The 23,975-nt window shown below is 39.0% G+C and overlaps 1 protein-coding gene across 1 annotated transcript in view; it reads right to left on the reverse strand.

Moving 5' to 3' along the window:
• Positions 1-16,486: 16,486 nt before the first annotated feature.
• Positions 16,487-23,975, reverse strand: part of LOC124590182 — a gene marked incomplete at its 5' end in the record, with an annotated part of 284,887 nt that continues 277,398 nt past the window's right edge. The window contains one exon of the mRNA XM_047131633.1: positions 16,487-17,302. The remainder of the gene's footprint in view (positions 17,303-23,975) is intronic.

Genomic DNA, 23,975 nt, shown 5'->3' on the forward strand with positions numbered 1-23,975 from the left:
CGATATGGAGCGTGCTGCCCCCACTCATTCCCTGGTGTTCCGCACATTTCAGTGAATAGACATCAGTGCACTGTTATATAATCAGTCATTAGTTGTGTAGCAGGTAGCATACTGTAACCTACTTGCCTGTAACACTGTCAGTGGTGCTTTGCGAGCCTTTCTTTCAGGCAATGTTTCATCAAAAATCTTCTCTGTTTCATATCGGGTGTTCAAGTTAGGCGTTAGATTGTCAATTATAACATAAAATACATTTATCTTGAATAAATCTGTTCCTGGTTTCATAAGGAAATGATTTCCTCTTCTTAGTGTGTGCCTCCTGAAATTCAGGATCAATATTAATTGCACTGGCAACAACATTAGATCAGATGGAATGGTGTCCCAGTTTTTGTGAAGATATTTTAAGTCACTTAATAAGCTCTCAGGTAGTACACTGATGGTAGTATTTCTAGTTTGTAGTAATTTGCTCCTCTAATCAACTGGTGCCAACAACTTTTGCTAAATAAATGCTGCGATTAAACATCTGAACACCTCACATAATCCAGAACACCCATACTACAGAACATGTTTCAGCTGACAAATTTAACTTACTGAGAGTTTCAACAGCAATGCAAGCTTATCCAAGCGAGATGCAGTTGATACTGCACTGTCAGCCCGAACATTCCAATGTATTAGACATGAAATATAAGGATCCTCCAACACACTGTTTCAGAATTGTCTGGCATTGTGGACTGCTACTGAATAGGTTGTAAAAAATGTCAACTCTCTCTGAATAAAGTATCTGCTTCATGGCAACTCTCATCTGCTTGCACACCACATAAGGCTACGACAAGCAAATGGGGAACATTTTACATGAGGAGTTCACTGAAGAAAATTTGTCTGAGCTCCTTTATATAGGCCCTTCTGATAATACTTCCGCTATCTTAACTTGTCCACGGTATCCACTACTACCGGTAGGAACTGAATGTTTCACAAGTACTGATCAAATTAAATGTGCAATAGCAATTCTTTTTCTCTCATTATAATCTATGAATTCTCAAAAACTGTTCATTTATTTCACATTTATCAACTTTATTATTGAAGTAAATATAATGCAGGATGAATGTTGTTTGCTCAATATGATTTGAATCGGGGGTTGCAGCACCAGTAATTGAATAATGTATCTCATTTTGTCTTGGTTCCTAGACGGCACACCTGACACAATGGCCACAACTGGAGATAAATTCATTCTCTGAGTATCACATGGCAGTAATGCACATGTTAATGCTTTCCAGATTCTTGTAAGTCTCTGACCATGCTAATGTGTTTTGCAAGAACTGGATCCTAGTAACTCAAAAGTTCTAATATACCGAGAAAATTTCCATTATTTGGATCCGCAATTTTCCGAGCTGTCCTCTGAACGCCGAGCCTCTTTGACCAAAAAATAATTTCACATTGAGTAACATGAGAACTCCATTGTTAATTGGATATTCGCAAGATGAAAGTCCTACTTGACAGTTCTGCAGATGAAAAAAAGAACAACATTACCTCTTCACTTTGAGCATCAGCATGGTCAATGTGCCACTATGATGTCATTTCATTTCTTTACTTTCACTGGCCTTCCAGAACAACTTTTTACTTTTGTGGCGGTGTTCGTAGCGACAAGCAATTCGCTGTAGAAACGGCTTACGAAGTCACCGCCACACTTTTAATAGCGGGCCGACCGGTCCGCTGGAACAGTGAACAGAAAGATGAAAACCCAAACACTGATTAAATAAAAGTCGGTACTTATCTTTATTAACGAAGATACAGAAACAGTAGTCAACTCCGTGTCTACAGAAATCTGTCTAGTTCGAGTCGGAGCGGCTAGGTCAGCGTCGGCTGACGACAAGCAACAACTCTGCTGCGATGAACACACAACTGACTAGCAAGTACACAATTCGGTGGCAAGTACGCAACTGAGCGGCGAATACAGAACTGTCCTAGCGCTCGCGACTCCAGCGCTTAAGAAGCCAGAAGCCAGCGGTGGCGCGCGCAGACTTGCGGTGATTTCCTGTATCGCTGGCGCTGCTTATGCGGATGGCATCCGGACTTTGATGCTGCCAACCTTTTGGCAGCGGGCTCGGGTGGCATTACTGGCTAGGATATAACATTTACAATAGAAATATTTTGTTTTGTGTTTACTCTTGAATCCAAAATTTATTTGTAAGCATGTTTTTAGCATAAATCACCTTGTGATAGGAGCATAGATACCTTACTTCTCAATTTTGTTGGCAAATCTACCAACTGTAATGATGTTTCACAGCTGCTGCTGTGAATATTTGTTGAGGAAATGTTTTGGTAGGATTTCCAACAACATTTAAAGAAAGCACTTTCTGACTCCATCACATGGTGGTTTTAGTGCACGATTTCTAAAGAAAATATAGCGCATTCAAGATTAAACACGAAATAGAGCTGTATGCAAATGGCCTACATGGCTCATAAAAGTGGAGAGATGAAACAGAAAGGAAGATTGGTTATGCTGGCGCTGGGGTAATGTTCTTTTATTTATTATATGATACAAACTTTCTTTTACAATAGCAGTCAGGGTCACGAACAACCCACCACTGTGGCTGAAGTAAGTTGGTTCAAATCCTAGCAGCAGGGGGAGGTGAAGTGAGTTTCTGATCACCAGACTTTGTGCCAATGACCTGGTTTACATACCAAACCTCTTTTCAGTGTCTCATGAAGTGCAGGCATGTAACGCTCTTGATGGGGATCGGTCCGTCAAAGCGGATGATAAGATCAGTGGCCCCAGTGGTACTCTTTGAGAGGGTGGCTGAACATGCTCTTTGGGAGTCTCCAAGTCATTCATGCCATATGACTTCACTCTTTTAATTGCCAACTTAAACCCTGGGGGATCTGAACCCTTGAGAGACTTGGGGCCCCCCAGGTCCCAGGGAATTTCGATGCACAACCCCCCCCCCCCCTCCCCCCCCCCCCCTCAACCCCCCGCCTCTTGTCGATCCTGTCTGTAGTCACAGCACAAATTCCACATATTGTTTATCTTCAAAACCAAATAGATGGCAAGGTCCACTGACCATTGGAGGGTGCCATTATACCTGACTGAATTTGGCTATTTATGTTCTCCTGTGCTGCCAAAAATTTCTCGAGTTAGTCAGAGAGGCACAGCAGCAACTGTTGCTCTGGATGATATCTGAATATAATGCATTGTATCATGTTTGGATTTACATCTTGCCTTCTCTGCAGATGTGATCTCCAGAAATTGATGTAGAATACAATCAAAAGGAAGGCTTAGGTGCACCGAATCTATCTCAGCCAATGACAGGAGCCTCCCACTATAGAGATCAGCAGCCAATAGAAAGTAGTGGAGGAAATGAGACCCAGTGATAGGCTCTGTATTATCAGCTTCTATGAAGCTCCACTGAAATTTTTTTGTTCATACTGAAGTCCTGCTCCAGATGCTTCCTACCGTAAGTTTGAATATTCGAGTTGTCAGCAGCAATCAGTAAGTGTGTAATAGAAGTATTCTAAACTTTCAAACTGTGCAGTGGAAGAACGCTGACGTTTGATCCCATGTCCACCAGGAATGTGGTTCCTAATAATTTTTCCTTCACACACAAGTATCTTGAGCCTCCCTGGGAGTATATGTGAAACCAGTTCTCTGCAACCTGCCTGACAACTTGCACCAGAAGTTTACAAAAGTCCTCACATCTTCGAAACACAATTACTTGAAGCTTACATTCTCAAACCCGTACATAAATGTGAGACAAAGGCATTTTGTGTTGAAAATTTTGAGTATTCATTTCTTTACGATGGTATCAGTACCTAGAAGTGTCAACGTTATATTGGAAATGCCTGTAGAAGTAGTGGAAATGTTGAAACTTGCGTAGAAGGTTGTGTCAATCACCTCTGCGGCTTGTGAAACACTACTGTGCTGATAATTTTCAGTCAACATATTTCTTGCTGTGGTCATTGCTGAATCAGTGTTCCCAACATGTGATTCTTGACTCTTCCCTGAAAGAGTAAAAATTGTAGCCCTTTTGTCATCTGGCTCCTTGACATGAGTGCAGATGGGATGTCGTTGCAACAAATTGTTCATGGACACCCCCTTCTGTGGTGCCACTAGTTGTGCTTTGAAGTTGTGAGCGGAAACATACATCTCGTGAAAATGTAATGCAGTGGCCACAGGTAGAGGGTAGGAAAGGCGGCAACTAATTTGGTTTTGTGATGGCGACTGGCATTCCTTAATAGACATCTAATAAATATTTGCTAACAAAATTTGCCTTTTGCTACTTAGACATTGGGAGGAATGTATGGGTCATAAATACTATCTTTCAGCAATTTTACAATGCCAGGTAACATTGATATTAATAAATAAATAAATAAATAGCTTTGGCATAACCAAAGATGTATGATCTTATATGAACTAAACAGATTGTGCACTCAAGTTAGTCATGCTGCAGACCATGCTCTCATATCATTAATAAGTTACTGGTGGCTTACAATCAGTGTGAACAAGTTCATTTTACAGTGTCTCTTAAATAAACACACCATAATGGTATCACATGTAAAAATTATTTGCACAAAAAACATCTTCCCAGGAAGTGATATTGAAACTAAACAACTAAACCAAAAACTAAAAAAGACTAACAACAAAACAGAAGAAACCACTAGGGAAACTAACAAGAAACTAGAAGAATATAACCAAAGAAATTAATAAGAGAATAGAGGAAAGTGCTAGACAAACTTAAGAATAGTTGATAAAAATTATGAAAGAAATGAACAGAAATATCCAGCTCGGATAAATGTATTAGGGTTACTAACCAAAATTTCAAAGTGGTAAATGAAAATATGAAGAATATAATCAAGAAACAGCAGACAGTGGTTCAACATTTGGAAAAAAGAGTCACCACTGGGGAAGTATCTGTAGAAAATCACAGCAGAATTTTGGTAAGGAGATTGACACATTACAGTTTTCAGTCTCCAATGTAAATTAAAAAGTAGATAAAACAGAGGCAGCTTTATCCAATAGAATATCTTTGGTAGAAATAAATACTACAGTGATATTCACAAATGTAGCTAGTATTCAAAAAGAAATCAGTGATTTTACTAACAGAGGCACTGATATCTTTGCTGAAAGGGTTGAAAAGAAATTAGATTTAAAATTAAAAGATATAATTGCTGTAAATAATAGTGGAAACAATACAAATGAAGACTACCACTTAAAAGTTTGTACTTTACATACTTTTTCAACAACAGGTAAATTTCATCCTAAAGCATTTGTGAAACAGTACCAAGGTCCATTACCAGAAACATGGGACAAGAGGAGGAAAATGGGATATGTTACAAATAGAGTGGAATGAGATGCCCTTTGATTGGGAATGAGAGCTGGCTTATCATGTCAAACTACCAAATTTATTAAAAAATTCTTAGACAAGTACTGGTCTAACAGTACTCAATGCAATGTTAGAAACAGCATCATCCAGGAAAGAAATTTCTTAGGTATTGGGTATGACAGCTATGAAGTTTATTTTCAAAGTTTCTGTGAGAAGACCTTATATTTAGACAACCCATTTAATGAAGAGGACCTTATTGCTGTAGTATTGTTCAAACTAACAGTGAGTGCTCAGGAAACATTAATAGGGATATAAAAAAAAGAAAACAAAAGATATTTTACAAGTTTTAGGCCAGCTGGATGCAGTTTCAGGGGAGGAAACATCCAGTAATGGCGGGAGAGGAGTAAATTGGCTATTGAGAGAAAGTGGTAATTGGAGGGAACAAAACAGAAACCATAATGAGCAGAGAGGAAGTAACAGAAATTAGAATGGGAGAAATGACAAGAGCATGGCAATCAGTTCAACAGATGTGTTAGAGGAGGTTGTAACTGAGGAGGCAATAGTAATCACAGTAACAGGTGATATTAAGAACAAAATGACAGATGTAATGATGACAGGACAGAAAGAAACCACAAAGGGGTGACAAGAAAAGGGAAAACTATAAAGCAGTTTGTGCGAGGTCCAAACACAACCTCAGATAAATGACAGACCGTTGACTATGAAGAGGTTGATAAGCATAAATCCTGGTCAGTTCTTTTTGAAGATGATTAAATAGATAATAAAGAGGAATAACAACTGGTTGCAGATGTGGAAATTAATGGGATTAAAGCAATTTCTGTTGCTGATACAGGCAGTGAGTTGTGTGCTGTAACATAGGGGCTCTATGATCAAATAACAGGGTGGAAGTTAGGTACCAGTACTTCCATTACAAGGGCTCATAATTGTAGGTGCAGTAGGAGGAAAAAGTCACAAAATAAAGAATCAAGTGCCATAAGAGCCAAATGGTCAAGGAATTTTATTGGAGGTTAGTGCTACCGTGGTCCCAAATCTTTGTATTGGACTGATAATATGGACAAATTTGTTGGCAGATCATGCAGCAGTTATGGATTTAGGGAAGCGTAGTATGACTCTTATGGTAAACAGAATTCAGAGAGAAATTAAATGTGGTAACATAGTTAGTTCCAAAGGGAAAGTGCAGGATAAGTACTACCTAAAAATAATGCATGAGTATTTTCAGTGGGAAGTAGATAAAGAGTAAGGAATTCCACAGAGAAAAGGCAAACAAGAGTCAGAGTGATGTTGGGTCAGGGAAAGTAAATGAAATAAAGTAAAGAATATTGATGTTACTGATTCAGGGGGAATATGAGAGCTAGAAAATGTGTTGTTAAAATATAAAGTATGTTCTGATAGATCAGGATTGATGAAGGGAGAACCTTATGAATTTAAAGTTAAACCACATAAGTCTTTCAAGTTGAGACCACCTGTAACACCAGCATCAAAAATGGAGGCCATAGATAGAGAAATACAGAAGATGTTGTCTTTACAGATTATAGATGGATCAGCCAGTGAGTACCATAACCCACTAGTTTACGTTACCAAAATGATTTGAGAATGATAGACCAGAAAGTTTAGAGGAATTATTGCAAAAAATTGAGGGTGCTAGTAAGTTATTTAGTCTGAATCTGGCTGCTGGTTATTGGCAGATAAATTTTTGAAGGACCATATGTAGTTAGCAGGGTGACACACACCCTAATGTAGTGGAAGTAGCACATCCAGAGTCTCATGTAGTAAGGGACAGATACAATACAGTTAATGTTAAGAGATTCTGTGGCAATTTAAGAGAAGCCCGCAAACTCTGATGTGCCTGAATATCAGTTACGAGTCAGAATATCTCCTTAGTAAGATAATAAAGAATATACATTGCGAAAGACATGGACATGGAAATGAAATGCATTGTAAATAGTAATTATATTAAACTGCTGAGAGAGAAAGTAGTTCTAAGTATTTTGAAATAACATATGTCCAGTTTATGTGTTTGTAAATGAAAGGAAGGTGCAGAATGAACCTCAAAAGGACATAGTGTGCTGGGGTATCATGATATCAGCAAGGCCATTAAAGGGATTGCACAGGCAGTGAGAGGCTAATGACATGTGCACAGCACCTCTGGTAGCTGAAATAGCAAAGGAAGGCAGATGATTACGTGATGTGGCTGGCATGATGTAAGCAGAGACATGTCATGACCGCGAAATTGGTAAACATAGCAACCCTTCATGAAATATAGGTAAACCAACAATGTAAACCTAAATAATTTAGAGTCAAGAGTTAATAGCTGTTATTAAACAATCAATTTAGTAATTAAAAGAGGATAATTCTCAAGAATTAATGAAATTAATATCCTGTCACATAATTTTAAAATTATGAAATAATAATTATTTGAAAAGAATTTGCTGATTCATGAAGGTAGTAGTTAATTAAAAGTGTAGAATTTTGGCCACTTGGGCAGATCCATTAGAGTTAGTGACAAGAAACAATCCAGTGTATGGGAAATGTCTTTTATTATTGTTATGTTGGTTCTAAAATATGTCTTTGTTTCATGTATCCATACTTGTCTTGATGACTGGAACAAGGGGAATTTTGAGCACACCTAACCAGACGATGTGCCTGATGACCAGTCAGCAACCACAGATGCTGTTGGAATAAGCACAAATTACGGCCGCAGCCATCAAGCAATGGAAACATGTCACCTAGGACCAACAGTTTTAGCCAACGAATGATAGTGCTTCGTGCCAAATACACTCCTGGAAATGGAAAAAAGAACACATTGACACCGGTGTGTCAGACCCACCATACTTGCTCCGGACACTGCGAGAGGGCTGTACAAGCAATGATCACACGCACGGCACAGCGGACACACCAGCAACCGCGGTGTTGGCCGTCGAATGGCGCTAGCTGCGCAGCATTTGTGCACCGCCGCTGTCAGTGTCAGCCAGTTTGCCGTGGCATATGGAGCTCCATCGCAGTCTTTAACACTGGTAGCATGCCGCGACAGCGTGGACGTGAACCGTATGTGCAGTTGACGGACTTTGAGCGAGGGCGTATAGTGGGCATGCGGGAGGCCGGGTGGACGTACCGCCGAATTGCTCAACACGTGGGGCATGAGGTCTCCACAGTACATCGATGTTGTCACCAGTGGTCGGCGGAAGGTGCACGTGCCCGTCGACCTGGGACCGGACCGCAGCGACGCACGGATGCACGCCAAGACCGTAGGATCCTACGCAGTGCCGTAGGGGACCGCACCGCCACTTCCCAGCAAATTAGGGACACTGTTGCTCCTGGGGTATCGGCGAGGACCATTCGCAACCGTCTCCATGAAGCTGGGCTACGGTCCCGCACACCGTTAGGCCGTCTTCCGCTCACGCCCCAACATCGTGCAGCCCGCCTCCAGTGGTGTCGCGACAGGCGTGAATGGAGGGACGAATGGACACGTGTCGTCTTCAGCGATGAGAGTCGCTTCTGACTTGGTGCCAATGATGGTCGTATGCGTGTTTGGCGCCGTGCAGGTGAGCGCCACAATCAGGACTGCATATGACCGAGGCACACAGGGCTAACACCTGGCATCATGGTGTGGGGAGCAATCTCCTACACTGGCCGTACACCACTGGTGATCATCGAGGGGACACTGAATAGTGCACGGTACATCCAAACCGCCATCGAACCCATCGTTCTACCATTCCTAGACCGGCAAGGGAACTTGCTGTTCCAACAGGACAATGCACGTCCGCATGTATCCCGTGCCACCCAACGTGCTCTAGAAGGTGTAAGTCAACTACCCTGGCCAGCAAGATCTCCGGTTCTGTCCCCCATTGAGCATGTTTGGGACTGGATGAAGCGTCGTCTCACGCGGTCTGCACGTCCAGCACGAACGCTGGTCCAACTGAGGCGCCAGGTGGAAATGGCATGGCAAGCCGTTCCACAGGACTACATCCAGCATCTCTACGATTGTCTCCATGGGAGAATAGCAGCCTGCATTGCTGCGAAAGGTGGATATACACTGTACTAGTGCCAACATTGTGCATGCTCTGTTGCCTGTGTCTATGTGCCTGTGGGTCTGTCAGTGTAATCATGTGATGTATCTGACCCCAGGAATGTGTCAATAAAGTTTCCCCTTCCTGGGACAATGAATTCACGGTGTTCTTATTTCAATTTCCAGGAGTGTAAGTATGTCAGTGCAGTGGTTTAGCAAAGAACAATATTGAGTTATAAGTGCTCCATAAATTTCAATGGCAATCAGTGAAACATCATAGCAGTGTAAACAGAAATAATTTCCAGCATGGTTTTATGAAATGGGTTCTGTATTTTGTGTATTTAGGAAAATTCTGGAAAATTATGCTGCAATGGACTCCTGTGGGACACCCAACTAACTGCTTGAAAATTTGAGCTAAACATTTGTAACAATTTTTCTAAATTTCTGTTAAAATTAAACAAATTGTAGTACTATGACACTTGCTAAATAAACTTAGCGTGCTTGTTAAATGTTCCAAAAGCTAATTATTTGTCTTCATGAGTATACTTGAAGCATTTTCTGTAGTACGTTTTGTTCATTTTTAATATGGTATTTTGAAAGAAATTTGGTAGTTCAAATTTAGGAGAGTATGGTAATGAAAACTCAAAGATTATGCAAATATTAACAATTGGAAGTTAGGTAGACTGTTTCAGTAGGTGTAAATGTAATAAGATTTCATAAACCAGTAAATTTAGCATTTTAAAGATTTCTGTCAAGCTACTAAAATTTTGTTTGAAGAGAAAAAGAATATTTAAAGTACCAGGCATAAAATAAAATGACCTATGGTGTAAAGGCTGCTCCCATAAACTGAGATACCACACTCATAATGTTTCCAAAATTCCGATTTTGTCTGAATGAAAAAATCACTTTTTTCAAAAGAAATTACCAAATGGGATGTGTGAGGTACTCCTTGTTCGCAGGTAAGAGCGCATTTTACTTAATTTTCAGTTTTGCTATTTCACATAGGTGAAGTGAATGTATAAGTGATGCAGTACGTACATTGGGCGGCAGGTAGGGGAGAGGTAGGGGAACCTGCAGCACTTCACTGTCCTCCATCCTCACCATACTATCCCTCCCCCTCCCCATCCCAGCCTCCTCCCTTCCCCCACCCAGTCACCACTCCCATCATGCACTGGCACTGCTGCTTGCAGTGTGGTTTAAGTTGCCTGAGACTGCAGTCATGTGTATGAGTTGCATTTGCATGGGTGTGTGTGCATGTGTGTGTCTATTGTTGACAAATGCCATTGGCCGAAAGCTATAAGTGTCAAAATCTTTTTGTGTGCCTATCTGTGACTCAGCATCTCCGCTATATGGTGAGTAACAACTTTCCTTCTCATAATATTATTACATTCCATACTGGATTTTTCATTGTTTGATCTTAGAAAATAATGTCACTTAGTACATTTGGACACTGATTCTTAACTATCGTTTCAAACACAGTGATTCAGTGGGTGGGCTGAGGGTGGTACTTGGTACCAAAACCAAAAGCCAATACGCAAAATAAAAAGTTGTGACTACAGACTAGAGCACACTTTCTTGCTGACTGTGTTGGTTGCTGTTCCGACTGACATTATATAGGCAACATGCAGTGTGTACGTGTTTAATTTTAATTATCACCTCAAAAAAATAAATAAATAAAGTTATGTATTTTTTTCCATGCAGATACATATCTGCAGTACTGATAAACACTGAAAACCTTGCTCTGCAGTATTGTAGCACACTGTTAGAACAAAACAAATTAGGGCAGCCCATTGATGATGTGGAGGTGTGATGTGTCATTTTCTTTTGGCTCTTCTAACAGTGTATTGCAGTACTTGGCAATTTCAGTGTGTATCAGGACTGCAGAAACGTACCTGCAAACAAACAAAAAATTAAATACATAACTTAATTTTTTAAGTGATAATTAAAACTGACTATCGCTTGTAGTAATAATATTCTCTACATATTCATCCTCCTAAGGATTTAGAAAAGCCACTCTCTGCAAATTAATCTCTATCTCAGAAATGCTAATCTCATACAGTCGTGAGAAAATCTGATGAGGAGCTGGGGAAATGAAAAACGAAGGTAGAGTCACATTAAATCTGGAATTTGGTTCTAATAAGGCATACAGTTTTAACTTGGTATAAATGTTCATCACCGTGAATAAACTAACATAAAGCTGCAATTCAGGCTTTATGTTGTTGTGCCATTTGAACTCAGGAATTAAGTATCAACACAGATATAAAACATATGTTTTATTTTTCTGCAACATGGCTGATAGAATCTGATGAAGATGAAAGTATAAATCACAAAGTATGAGAAAATTTATTTATGATATTTATAAAATTTCAGATAAAATATATGTATGGAATGCACTTATCTACTGCATTAACACATTCATGAAAAATAATAACTGCATTACCTATTTTTTCAAACCTGTTGGTATATAATGTACATTCATATTACAAAATATTGTTTTCCAGGAATCTATTATAAGAGTGTACTTTATGGTGCCATAAATAGAAACAACATTTTAAACATGTCTGACTATATGAAAATATAAATACCGTACATTAAATTTATAGATCTCTTGGGTTTAACTTTGTTACAAGATTACAAAATTACTAAACAGCTGTTAGAAATAACAGATCAGACAATGGAAAGATAGATGCAAACATTAGCTTTCAAATAAGTAAACATCATAATCACCAGGTACATGAAACAAATTACAATATCTCAGCCTTCTGGAAAGATAGTACAACACTAAAGAACTCAAACGAGCAAAATCTTGTTCTAGGCAAAACAAATATAGTTTAAACTTCAGTACATAGATATTTTTATCTGTCAATTTGATCTTCCACTACAGCCAAACACTACAGTTTTGAAGAACTGTACATTTTGGATCAAAACAGAAACAATACATCACCACTTCTTTAACTGCAAGTTGATGATGATGAAATGGGTTTCTACAGAACCATACAGGAAATACTACAATTTTGGTAATAAAAACATCGCCCTATAATTTCTTAATATCTATTTGTATTCTTTTTATTATCATGACAATAAGGTTTGAAGAAATTCATTAAGTTTATTTCAGCTACTACATGGGTGAACAGAAGAGCAAGTCCGGGTGATCTCATCACTTAATTAGCATATCATTGTCATTATTATAAAGATACTGAGATACAAACAACAAGCAAAATTTTAAAGAGCAAAGCTTAAATGCAAGTAATTGGAGGTGGGAAATCATGTCACTGTCATGAAAGAAATCATGATTATTGTATTTTCTTCTTTTTCTATTATTAAAAAAATTCTTGTTTCTATTGTTCTGCCCACAAACCCTACTTTCAAAGAATACAGTCATAGTCTTTAATTTTTATGTAACTAATAACTAGCATTCCAATGCATTTTCTGCTTCAATCACACTCTTGGAGTGGGTATTTCCGTACAGATATTTATAGAATTTCTGTTTCTGACAAATACCATTCAAGTTTGTCTCAAAATAATATCCTCTTCTCTAATTACAATGTGAGTTAGTAGGAAAATGTCACTTGACAGAGATTATTCTGTACAACTTAACAATCAAACTGCCATGAAAGCTATCACAAAACACAAAAATATCCCTGAATTTGGTCTCCAAAAGAAAAGCTGAAGATAGAGAGATGAGGAAGACACTGGTACAATACTTATTCCAGTGTATTAAATGAAGGAAGGTGCACTCTATGGCTGGGGCCAAGCACACCCCCACATAATACAGATACAGAACTAATTCTACAACCCATTTTTCACATATTGTTCATTATCACTGTAGGAGCAAAATGCAAGCTTTGCACCTACTTTAATTTGCAAGAGTGTGTAATGTTAGCTATATGAAAAATATAATAGGAAGATAGCACACAGCTGGCTGCGAAGAATGGATATTAAGCCTGGCTTCCCTATTTTGAAAACTTGTACTAATGGGCACAGTGCAGGCTTCTGCATGATTTGCCAATGTATAATGTGCAAAATTTGTCTGATCTCTTGTTTAAACAGAGCAGCATATGAGTATATCACAGACAATTCACAATTAGAAAATGTCTATACCCTTTCCTGTACTCTGGAGACAGATGTTGTATACTTCAGTTACATTCAGATGCAATTAACATCTCTAGTCTGTTCTTACAGCACATCAGTAATACAACCAATGCAATAACCTTTATAAATTCAGCACACAATGAAGTACTATTGTTGTTCACTTATGCTGTAGCTCCAAACTATAAAATTACTCTAAGAGACTAGAATGGAATGGAAGGCACATTTCACCTGTGAACAAGTTTAGTCAAAAATCCACCTCAGTTGCGAAAAGTTACTGGTTTTTACTCAGGTTGGAACTCAACGCAAGTATCCGCAGCTAACCGACCACTTTCCGTGAAATGGGGCTGGGGCTGTTCCTCAGCTAAGTAATGTAGCTTGACATGGTACCAAGGTACTTTAGCTTTTTATGTTTGACTGTGCCATATTCTGGCATGTATTAGTTTTTTATGCTTCTGAAGAAGGCTAGTTTACTCTAGCTGAAACCAGGGTAAAGACCAGTAACTTTTCACAACTGAGGCGGATCTTTGATGTATTAATTCATCACAGTTACTGACAGGGCTGCAACATGTTAAAAATCCTTAACAGAGCATATGTCAATTTTAAGCACAATATTATGTAAAGGATAGTTTGCTTCTCATCATATACAGGACATGTTGAGACAGGCACAGAAGAAAGATTGCTGAACATATGAGCTTTTGGCTAAAAGGACTTGTTCTAAAGCAGAAAATACACACATTCACTCAAACACAACTCACAGATACAAGACCACTGCCTTCTTCGGAAAAAGGCCTTCTGGCCAAAAGCTCACATGTACAGCAGTCTTTTTGTAGTGCTTATCTACACATCAAGTCTCCTCTGTATGCTGAGCAGCAATCTGTCCTTTTCATAATATTGTCATTATTCCATCCTGGATTTTCCATTGTTTGATATGTTGATTTTACTAATGTGTATGGCCTCCCATTAACAGGTTACATGTTTACAATAAAAAGGATGCATTGGTTCTTACACAAAAATTGCCAATTCACAAAGAAATGTTATTTTTCTATGGTTCCAGAAACTGTTTGGCATTGTGCTGCATTATTATCTTGCCAGACAAACAGATGGGTAAAAGGGCCACTGTTCAATAAATGATTTCACTTGCCAGTTCTTTAGCACAGATGACAACTTACTTTCAGATTCTTTCACTGAGATTTAACTTTTGTTAATGTGGTAGAAATTGTAAAGAAGATTATTAATTATTTGAAAGCTATGCATATTTTCAGATAAATGTGTAGCAGTAATAACCTTTTAAGCTCTTATTTATTTTAGATAATTACTTAAAATACTTTCTGGCATTTGCCACGTGATTGTATAATAAGAAAAATACATATAAAAGTTATCAGTCTCTAATTGCAAATGCAAGTTCATTGTGTGGATTTCAATCAGATCCATCAAAATGACGCAGGAAATGACAGTGGAAGACTGAGGGATATTAAAAACTAAAAAAAGAAAGAGAGAGTAAAGGCAAAACAAAAATTTAATAAAGCAAATGGAAATTGATTGATATTGGCTCTGGATAGCATAGAGGGTCTTCATATTTAGATTACATGTGAAGAATAGAAAATTTCTCATCAACAGTCTTAATGATCATAGATGAGTGGCTCAAAAAATGTATTTTGGACACTACAGAATCATTTTTGACAATTAATGATTGCAAATGTAGTGTGAAAGAAGAAATAACACATTAAAATTCAGTAGGAAAAAAGACAATGTGGAAGTATGGTCAATCAAAAAAGCAAATGGATGCCGGAGAGAGCTAATTTGTGGCAGCATTATGCTCTTCCATAATTAGGACACCACAAAAATGAATACTGCAACTGTCAGTTTCTCATGGACCACCCATCTAAGATCACAGTACTACAGACTACTTAATGGCAATATGGAATAGTGTGAAAGTATAATGCTGACAGACACAATTTGCTATACATAAACATAGTGTGTTAAGTCCAAGTTGCCATGTGAACCTCTCAATGTTATACTCTATAAAAAAATATAATAAAGGAAGTAAGTGAAACTGTACAGAATTGTAAGTGATCAATATTTGATTGTTTGATTTTGATAATGTATTTTAACATGTTTTTACAAAGTTTTGAATTCTTAGACTTAATAGACTTTACAGTACAAGTAAACAGTCAGGCCACCGAACAGAGTAATTGTACTTAATATACAGTACCCGTACTGCGATGAGCTTTGATTTCCACACTAAAGATGAATAAGATACACTGGGCATTGCAGTTACAAAGCAGAGCATATACTGATGAAGAATGAGCTTCTAACCTGAAAAGATTATAATTACTTTCACAATAATTCAGTTCTTTGAATGTATTAGTCAATTCATTTTCTTCTTCTTTTCCTGTTTCATGTAATTTTAGGCCATATGACCCATTTCAGCTGCCACAACTTGTTGAGTAAATTCCGCTTGATAAAAATTTAAGCATGAATATTTAATTTTTTCTGAAAATTGCAATTTGTACACAGTTCAGCTGATGGTCAATGCAACATGGTAGCCAGTTACGAAAGACATGGAAAACCTATCAGTTAATCTATGCTGTTATTGGAAAGGTTTACTGGTAACTACTTTGTTGTTACTGTACCATAACACTTCCACTTTAGTCACACATTCTTCTATATTATCTAAAGAAAAGAATCAGTTTAAACATGATAATGCAGTTGCTACTATAATTGACTTATCTTTCATATTACTGTCAGTTTAGGTTTCACCTGACACATTGGATTATGAACTGATGTCCATTTTATGGTGGTACTTGATTCTGTCTATTTCTATAAATTATCAACTACTGGAGATTTATACTAACCTCCTAAACAAATCAGACAGTTGCACGTGTTTCATAACAGGAACTACAAAATCATCTCAAAATTACAGTATTGCATAATATAAAAAATTATCATTAATTTTTATACAAATATTTACAATTATATCACAATTTGTACATCAACCACAATAAAGTATATGAGATTCATGTATTACAAATAAGTTCACCATTTATGCAGCATTTTTAGTTAACTCGTTTCTTCCTTCTAGATTTTGCATTTAACTAATTTAACATCAGTTATATAACATGTTTTAGCACACAAATATCATTAAAATACTACACAAAGTAAGTTCACAATACATAGTCTCAGGTCAAAACACTCCCACACACATTGCAAATCAATGATAACAGATGGTACTGCTATAATTTGAAACTGTATTGATAACTGTCTTCAAGTTGTATCTTAACAGCTGTATGCAGATCATATTATGTAACTAGAATTAAATAAATTAAAGGTATGATGCAGACAAAAATTGTAATAAATGTGTAAGTATAATTACAGGCTCCTGTGTGAAATTGTTCCTTTCACTGACATCTTACAGTGCAATCGTGTGGCTTAGATGCTAAATGCAGAGAGAATGTGTTGAGTCATAGACAGGCACAATGAAAATGAATACTAGAAATATTTAAGCTGTGAGACAAAAGTCTTCCTCAGATGTATAGCTCTCATACATTCACACAACTCACATATACACATGGTTACTGGCTCCGGGCACTGTCTGTGACTCAATGCATTCCATCCTGAACTTTCCAATGTTAGATTCTAAATGCTTACATTTAATAAAATATTATTTCAGAGTTTATAATTATCTCTGATACATTGGCATGTTTCCAGAATTTGTGACACATTAACACTGCAAAAACACATACAGTTCAGTTTGAAGGAAAGGTAAATGAATAATGCGCCTACACAGTTTCACCAACACAATTTTGTGAAGTTCTCCAGACAGCCCTCCAAATTTAACTGCCAATCCTTAGGTAGTCTGTTGGCACTCTTCCTGCAAAAATTTTAAAACAATTAAAACTTTAAAATCAAAATTATTTGTGGAAATAAGTTATGCAGAATTGGTGATTGAATGAAGCATGATGTATGTCTCTATAAATTTTCTGCATTGAATGAAGTAGCTATTAAATGGAGTTTTAAATTCCTTAGTGTTGTTTCATGTGATGATATCTACAGCACAACAATTACAGTACAAGATATTTCAGATATATGGCTGGGAAGAGAAGCAACTGAGCTAAAAGTACACCACATCAGTAATATTTACAGGGAAGAATTCTGGTACAGGATTTTGAATAAAGAAATTAATGGATTTTGGAAAGCAGCAATACATGTAGTTAAACCAATAAAGAAATGTAATGAAAGTAACCATTAATGAACGACTTCAGACTATATATGAGCCACTCACAAGAATAATTATGCTGAGGCTGATATCACACAGTCTTATGAGCTGGGTTGTTATGGGTAAATTACATTACTATACGACGTGATTCCTCCAGTTCTCCCAGCGTATTTGTTGATCAAACAATCTACAGGTGTACTGCCAGTCAGGCATGTTGCCACAGTTAGATGCTTTGACGAACTGAGGTCCTGAGGGCACGCAGCTGACTTACATCCCCTCCTCACACCAAAAGCCCTCCCTCTACGGTCTACATGTGAGGATGCATGTGGGCCATCGCGAGGACACTTGCATCAGCATCTGTTGTAGTGTTGATGTATTTGCATTGTCCTCCCTGGTCACCAGCTCATTATGTTTGGTGAAGCTCTTCTCAATTAGACCCAGCACTGGGTCCCAATACTTGCTGTGATTATAGCCACTGTCCCAATTGATAAAATTATCCCTAGTGTGAGCTTGGATGGCTTCTCTAACAACGCTGTCCAACTATTTGGATGTCTGGTCTACAAATCCTGGTACATTCATATTCCATCACATGATTCTCCGACAAACAGTGCTCTGTGACTGCCGACTTGTTGGGTTACATTAGTCGAGTGTGCCACTGTTGTTCTCAGCATCGATCTTCAATGGTGCACACTGTTTGTCCAATGTATGTCTTGCTGCACTGGCACAGAATCTAATATACCCCAGTCCTTTGCAAAACCAAGGTCATTCTTGACACTCCCCAGTGTTTTGATGAGTGGGCAGAAGACAGTTCTTCAGTGATGCTTTTCCTATATGCACCTATATTTTTCCAATAGCACACCAATGTATGGTATAAAGGCTGTGGCTACCACTTCCTTCATAGTTTCTTCCATCTCCATGGGTTGTTTTGTAAGGTGGGCAAAGAGTGCACTTTATTTGCCATACTTCATATCCGTTTTTTTAAAAAAAAATACAGTTCTGAGGTGTTCCAGTTCATGGGGCACACTCTCTGCACCTGAGATGGTGTGTGCTGTGTGTAGTGGAGCTTTTAGTACCACATTCCTCAGTGCAGGGTGGTGGCAGTTATCTGCATACAAATACAGGTCTGTCTGTGTGTTCTTCCTATATATACCATGGCCCTAGGTGCTGTCAGCTCTTCTCTTGACCAGGATGATATCCAGAAATGGTAGTCTTCCTTCTTCACTCTAGGTAGTGAATTTGATGTTGGGATGTATGGAGCACAGATGTACTAGGAAATCAAGGAGTTTGTCCCATCCTTGGCAAGGCTGGCCTGTTTCTTGTTTCTCCTGGCTGCCACAGAATCAATGGGATGCTTGACCATAGAAAAGTCTGGCACAACTCACTAAGCACGACATCTCTTCAGGTTGACACTATGGATTGGCAGTACACTTGTGGACCAATCAACAAATAAGCTGGTAAACTGAAGAATCACATCATATACCTTCACAGGGAGAAGATGTATCACAGCACGAAGAAATTCAACAAGCTGTGCCACTGAAGATGTTGTTTGCGGACTTCTCTTGCATTTCTGAAGAGATGTCATGCTGAGCAAGTTGTGATGAACTTTGCTAAGGTCATGCACCACATCGATTCTGGAGCAGCCAGAAGACTCAAGAACCAGGCCAGCCTTGCTTGGTACATGAAGTGTACACATTACCTGCCGGAGTCTTGAGTACACCTCCCAAGAACTTTATAGACAACATTTCTAACTGGCCAATCATTTTAACTCTTGGACCTGGGAGTGGACTCATGGTGTTACCTGGGCGGTGCCCAGTCCAGCTCAGGGAAAGGCTTTAGGATGTCAAACATAAAAAATTTCATGTCTTGTTGACTAACAATCCCGCAGCTGAGTGACGATGTGGTTTCAGTTCTGAAGAGGAAGCTTAACTTTGCCTCACCCCAAAGTTCACACCAGTCCCAGACATCACCAGTGCACTTTAACAGGTTGCTGTGCAACTACTGCCTGAAGCAGTAGAAGTGTGTCATGAAGCTTCTCATCCTCTGATGAAAATTAAGACTACAAAGTCAAAAATTACCAGTACAGAGGGCAGCCATTAGAAACCCTGAAACTGTTATCTTACCTGATGACAAAGACAATTCCACTGTCATTTTCTCCCAGAAGGTCTACAGTGAGAAGATGCAGAGCCTGCTATGTGACAACTCTTACAGGAAAAATCAACACTAACCTCACCAAGAAGCTGGAGAACAAGACCCTGGTGATTACCAAGGAATACAAGTTATCAGAGGGAGTCATCAAGAAATTATCACCACTAGGACCTGTACCATAAAGACTTTATGGACTCCCCAAGGTCCACAAAGGTGGGGTGCCATTACACATGACTGTCAGCAACATCTGAGCTCGTACATACTTGCTGGCAAAATAACTGGCAGAGATACTAAGCGCTTATTTCAGTAAGTGCCCACATCGCATCTGCAGTTGCGTGGATTTTGTGAAATGCCTCAACAACTTCAGACTGAAGGACTTGGATATTGTAGTGAGCTTTCACTTTGTTTCACCATTCACCAGGGTGTGTCTATGTGAGTCACTAGAACTTACTGATCATAAATTTGATGAGAAGACCACTGACCTTTTCAGGGATGTCCTAAGCTTTACATATTTTCCATTTAATGGAGAATACTATGAGCAAATAGGAGGGGTTACAATGGGCAGCACACTCTTGCTAATGGTTGTGAATTTGTACATGGAGTATTTGATCAGAGACCCTGACATCATTCAGATGGAAACTCACCCACTTTTCCTGTTATATGGAAGACATGTTTGTCACCTATCCCCATGAAAGGGACAAACTCCTTGACTTTCTTGTATGTTTGCACTCCATACATCCCAACATCAAATTCATTATGCAGGCTGCAGGAGGAAGACTACCATTCCTGAAAGTCATGGGCAAGAGAAGATCTGACGGCACTCTGGGCCTTGGTATATATGGAAAGACCATGCTATGTGATCTGTATTTGCACGCAGATAGCTGCCACAACCTGCAAAGAGGAATGTGGTGCTAAAAATGCTGGTACACAGGGCACAAGCCATCTCAGACACAGAGAGTCTGCCCATGAACTGGAGCACCTCTGAACTGTGTTCCGAAAAAACAGATACTCAGAGTGGCAGATTAAGCACTCTCTTTGCCCCACCTTACAAAACACCCTGTGGAAATGGAAGAAATTATGAAGGAAGTGGTAGCCACAGCCTTTATACTATACACTGGTGTGCCATCAGAAAAAGTTGGGTACATACTAAAAAACCACCACTGAAGAACTGTCTTTTGCTCACCTAATAAAACACATGCATTATTTGGGAGTGTCAAGGATGACCTTGGATTGCAGAAGGCTGGGGTATATAAAATTCTGTGCCAGTGTGGTAAGGTGTATGTTAGACAAATAGTGCCAAGAACACCAATGGCATACTTGGTTAATGTTGCCCAAGAAGGTGGTGTTTACACAGCATTGTTTGTCAGAGAATCATGCGATGGAATATGAACATACCAGGATTTTACCATAGGCTTCCAAATACTGGGATGCGTCATTAGAGAAGCCATTGAAAGTATCAATCAAGACTTTGACTATAATCTTATCATGGCTCAGGAACCAGCATGGGATCTGATTGAGAGGACGCTCTGGAAACACAATGATCTGGTGACCAGGGCAGACAGAACAAATACATCAACACTGCCACAGACACCAATGCAAGTACCTCCACAATGGCTGATGCATGTCCTTGGGCACAGACTGCAAAAGTAATGGCTTGCAGTGGGAGGGGTAAAGTCAGTCATGTGCCTCGGAGCCCAGCTTGCCAATGCACATGACGATGGCGAGATGTCTGATCACCGAAAAATTGCACCCGTTGGACATTACTTATCGGCAATACATTCACAGACTGCTAAAACTATGTTATTAAAGTTGCTATGATTAATCAGTGAAGCCAAAAATCATGTATCTCAGTCCAGTTGACTTATCATGCCTCGCCCCTGACCACTGTTATTGTCATGTTGGGTGTCAGTTTGTTTGTGATCACAATTCATAACTTTTATAGACTCAGCCTTTATTTGTTCCACAAACTCATTATTTCTCATAGTAGAGTATGAAGAGTAGTAAACAGCAAACATCTAAGCTTTGTTTAATTGCCCAGTGCTTCAATATGGATGACTTTAGTTAACAACTGGTCCAAAGGTTGATCAAAACATCTCCAGACAGCCTGGAGTGCTAATGCAGCTACTTCCAGGACATGGGAAGGCGAGGCAGCCCCAGATTGAATCCACTAACACCGATGAGCTGAGCATTGGGTGTAGCTTTTAGGAGGTTTCTCATATCCAACTAAGTAAATATCAAGCTGGTAAATGCAGATACAAGCAATGCTAACACTCAGAAAACATTATCACACTTGAAAATCAGACCTACATTACATGGGGTACATAGATTTCTTGCCAGGAGTAGTGGTGGCATCTGGAAGGGCATCTGACCACCATATTCCACTAACACTGCCAAAACCAATTACAAAAATGCCCACCATGAAGAAAAATGGGAAAATGGCAAATGGAAAAGAAAGAAGAAGTTTAATTAGAAAACTAGAGGAGAGTTTGCTATGTTGATGTAATCAGATCAGGTCTATACCGCAAAATTTACTGAAGAGTCAGACACGTTCTCTGTCATTTACTCTTCATCTTCTGAAAGTTATCAGTTTTAAGTTCATAAAGAGTAATGATGGGCAAAAATTATTGATGAACCAATGAGTCATCCCAATGTAATTATTTTTATTTATTGAGGAATTCAAGTCTGTGGTCAATTTGGAACAACATGGGTTTCGCAAAAACATATCAACAGAAACATATGGCACTTTAAGAGCGGTGGTCACCCGAAGATTCCAAAGGGGTCAAGGTGGCTAGTGCATTGTGTACGGCACTGCTTTAAGAGTATAGTATACAGTTTATGTCAGGAGCCAAATTACTTTTTCATACTTGTAGGATTTCTTTGGAATTACCAATCATAAATTAACAGCACAATTCTTAAGCACTGTTTTGATAGCCAGTTGTAGTCGCTAAAAGAAAGTTGCATTATTATAATAAATTACCTGCTAGTATTCCATGCAAGTTGACAAAGCGACAGATTAGATACATAGCAAGTGAGTCCAATTCTGCCCAGCTGAAACTGGGGACAAGCTACTTACGATTAAGGATCGAAAATTCTTCTTAGTTGCGCAACAAGTAACAATCTACATTGCACATGGGCTGGTACTCTTATAACACTAATACAACCTTTTCTACAAGGAGCATTCAATAAGTAATGCCACATATTTCATCTGAAAGCAGGTTGGTTTTGTTCAGGATTCCAATACTCCATATTCTTCCCCGTTCTTTTGGCTAAAAAACATATTTTCCAACACAATCTTTGTTCAATGTGACAGCCTTATGCCACCTTACTTGGAGGACTCGTATGTTTGCATGGTACCACACTACTGATTGATATTGGAGCCAATGACTTGCTGCAACAATAACCTCCCCATCATGCACATACTGTTATCCACAGATGGAAGCCAGAAGGTGCAAGATTCGGGCTGTAGGGTGGTTGAGGAAGACAGTCTAATGAAGTTTTGTGAGCTCCCCACAAGTGCGCAGACTTGTGTGCGGCCTTGTGTGGTCATGGTGGAGGAGACGTTTGTTTGCATTTTTGTGGCAATGAACACACTGAAGTCGTTTATTCAATTTCCTGGGGGTAGCACAAATACCAAGGTTGATGGTTGCACCTTGAGGGAGGGCATTAAACAGAATAACCACTTCAGAGCCCCAGAACACAATTCCATGACTTGACCGACTAAGTATATGGCTTTGAACTTTTTCTTCGGAGGTGAGATGGTGTAGTGCCATTCCCTGGATTAATGTTTTGTTTATGGTTCAAAGTGATGAACCCGTGTTTTATCACCTGTGACAACATTTGACAAAAAACTGTCATTACCAGCCTTGTAATGCACAAGCAATTTCACACTGATGGTCTTTCCTTGAGCTCTTCCTTGAGCTTTATAGTCTCCTTTTAGGCAGCGAGGAACACAGCGGGGGCATATACCTTTGTGTACACCAACCAGTGGATGTATGTGTCAGCACTACCATCAGAGATAGCCAGTTGTGCAGCAAGGTGTCTGACTGTGAGAGTGTCTGCACATTCCAACATTGCAGGAGCAATAGCTGTGTGTGGCCAGCTGGCATGCAGGAGATCAGACAGGTTTGCAGGCCCTTGTCGGACTGATGATAGACACCTCATTGAATGACTCACTGCACTTTTG

Source organism: Schistocerca americana, chromosome 1 (assembly GCF_021461395.2).
Source record: "Schistocerca americana isolate TAMUIC-IGC-003095 chromosome 1, iqSchAmer2.1, whole genome shotgun sequence".
NCBI classification, from domain to species: Eukaryota; Metazoa; Arthropoda; class Insecta; order Orthoptera; family Acrididae; genus Schistocerca; species Schistocerca americana.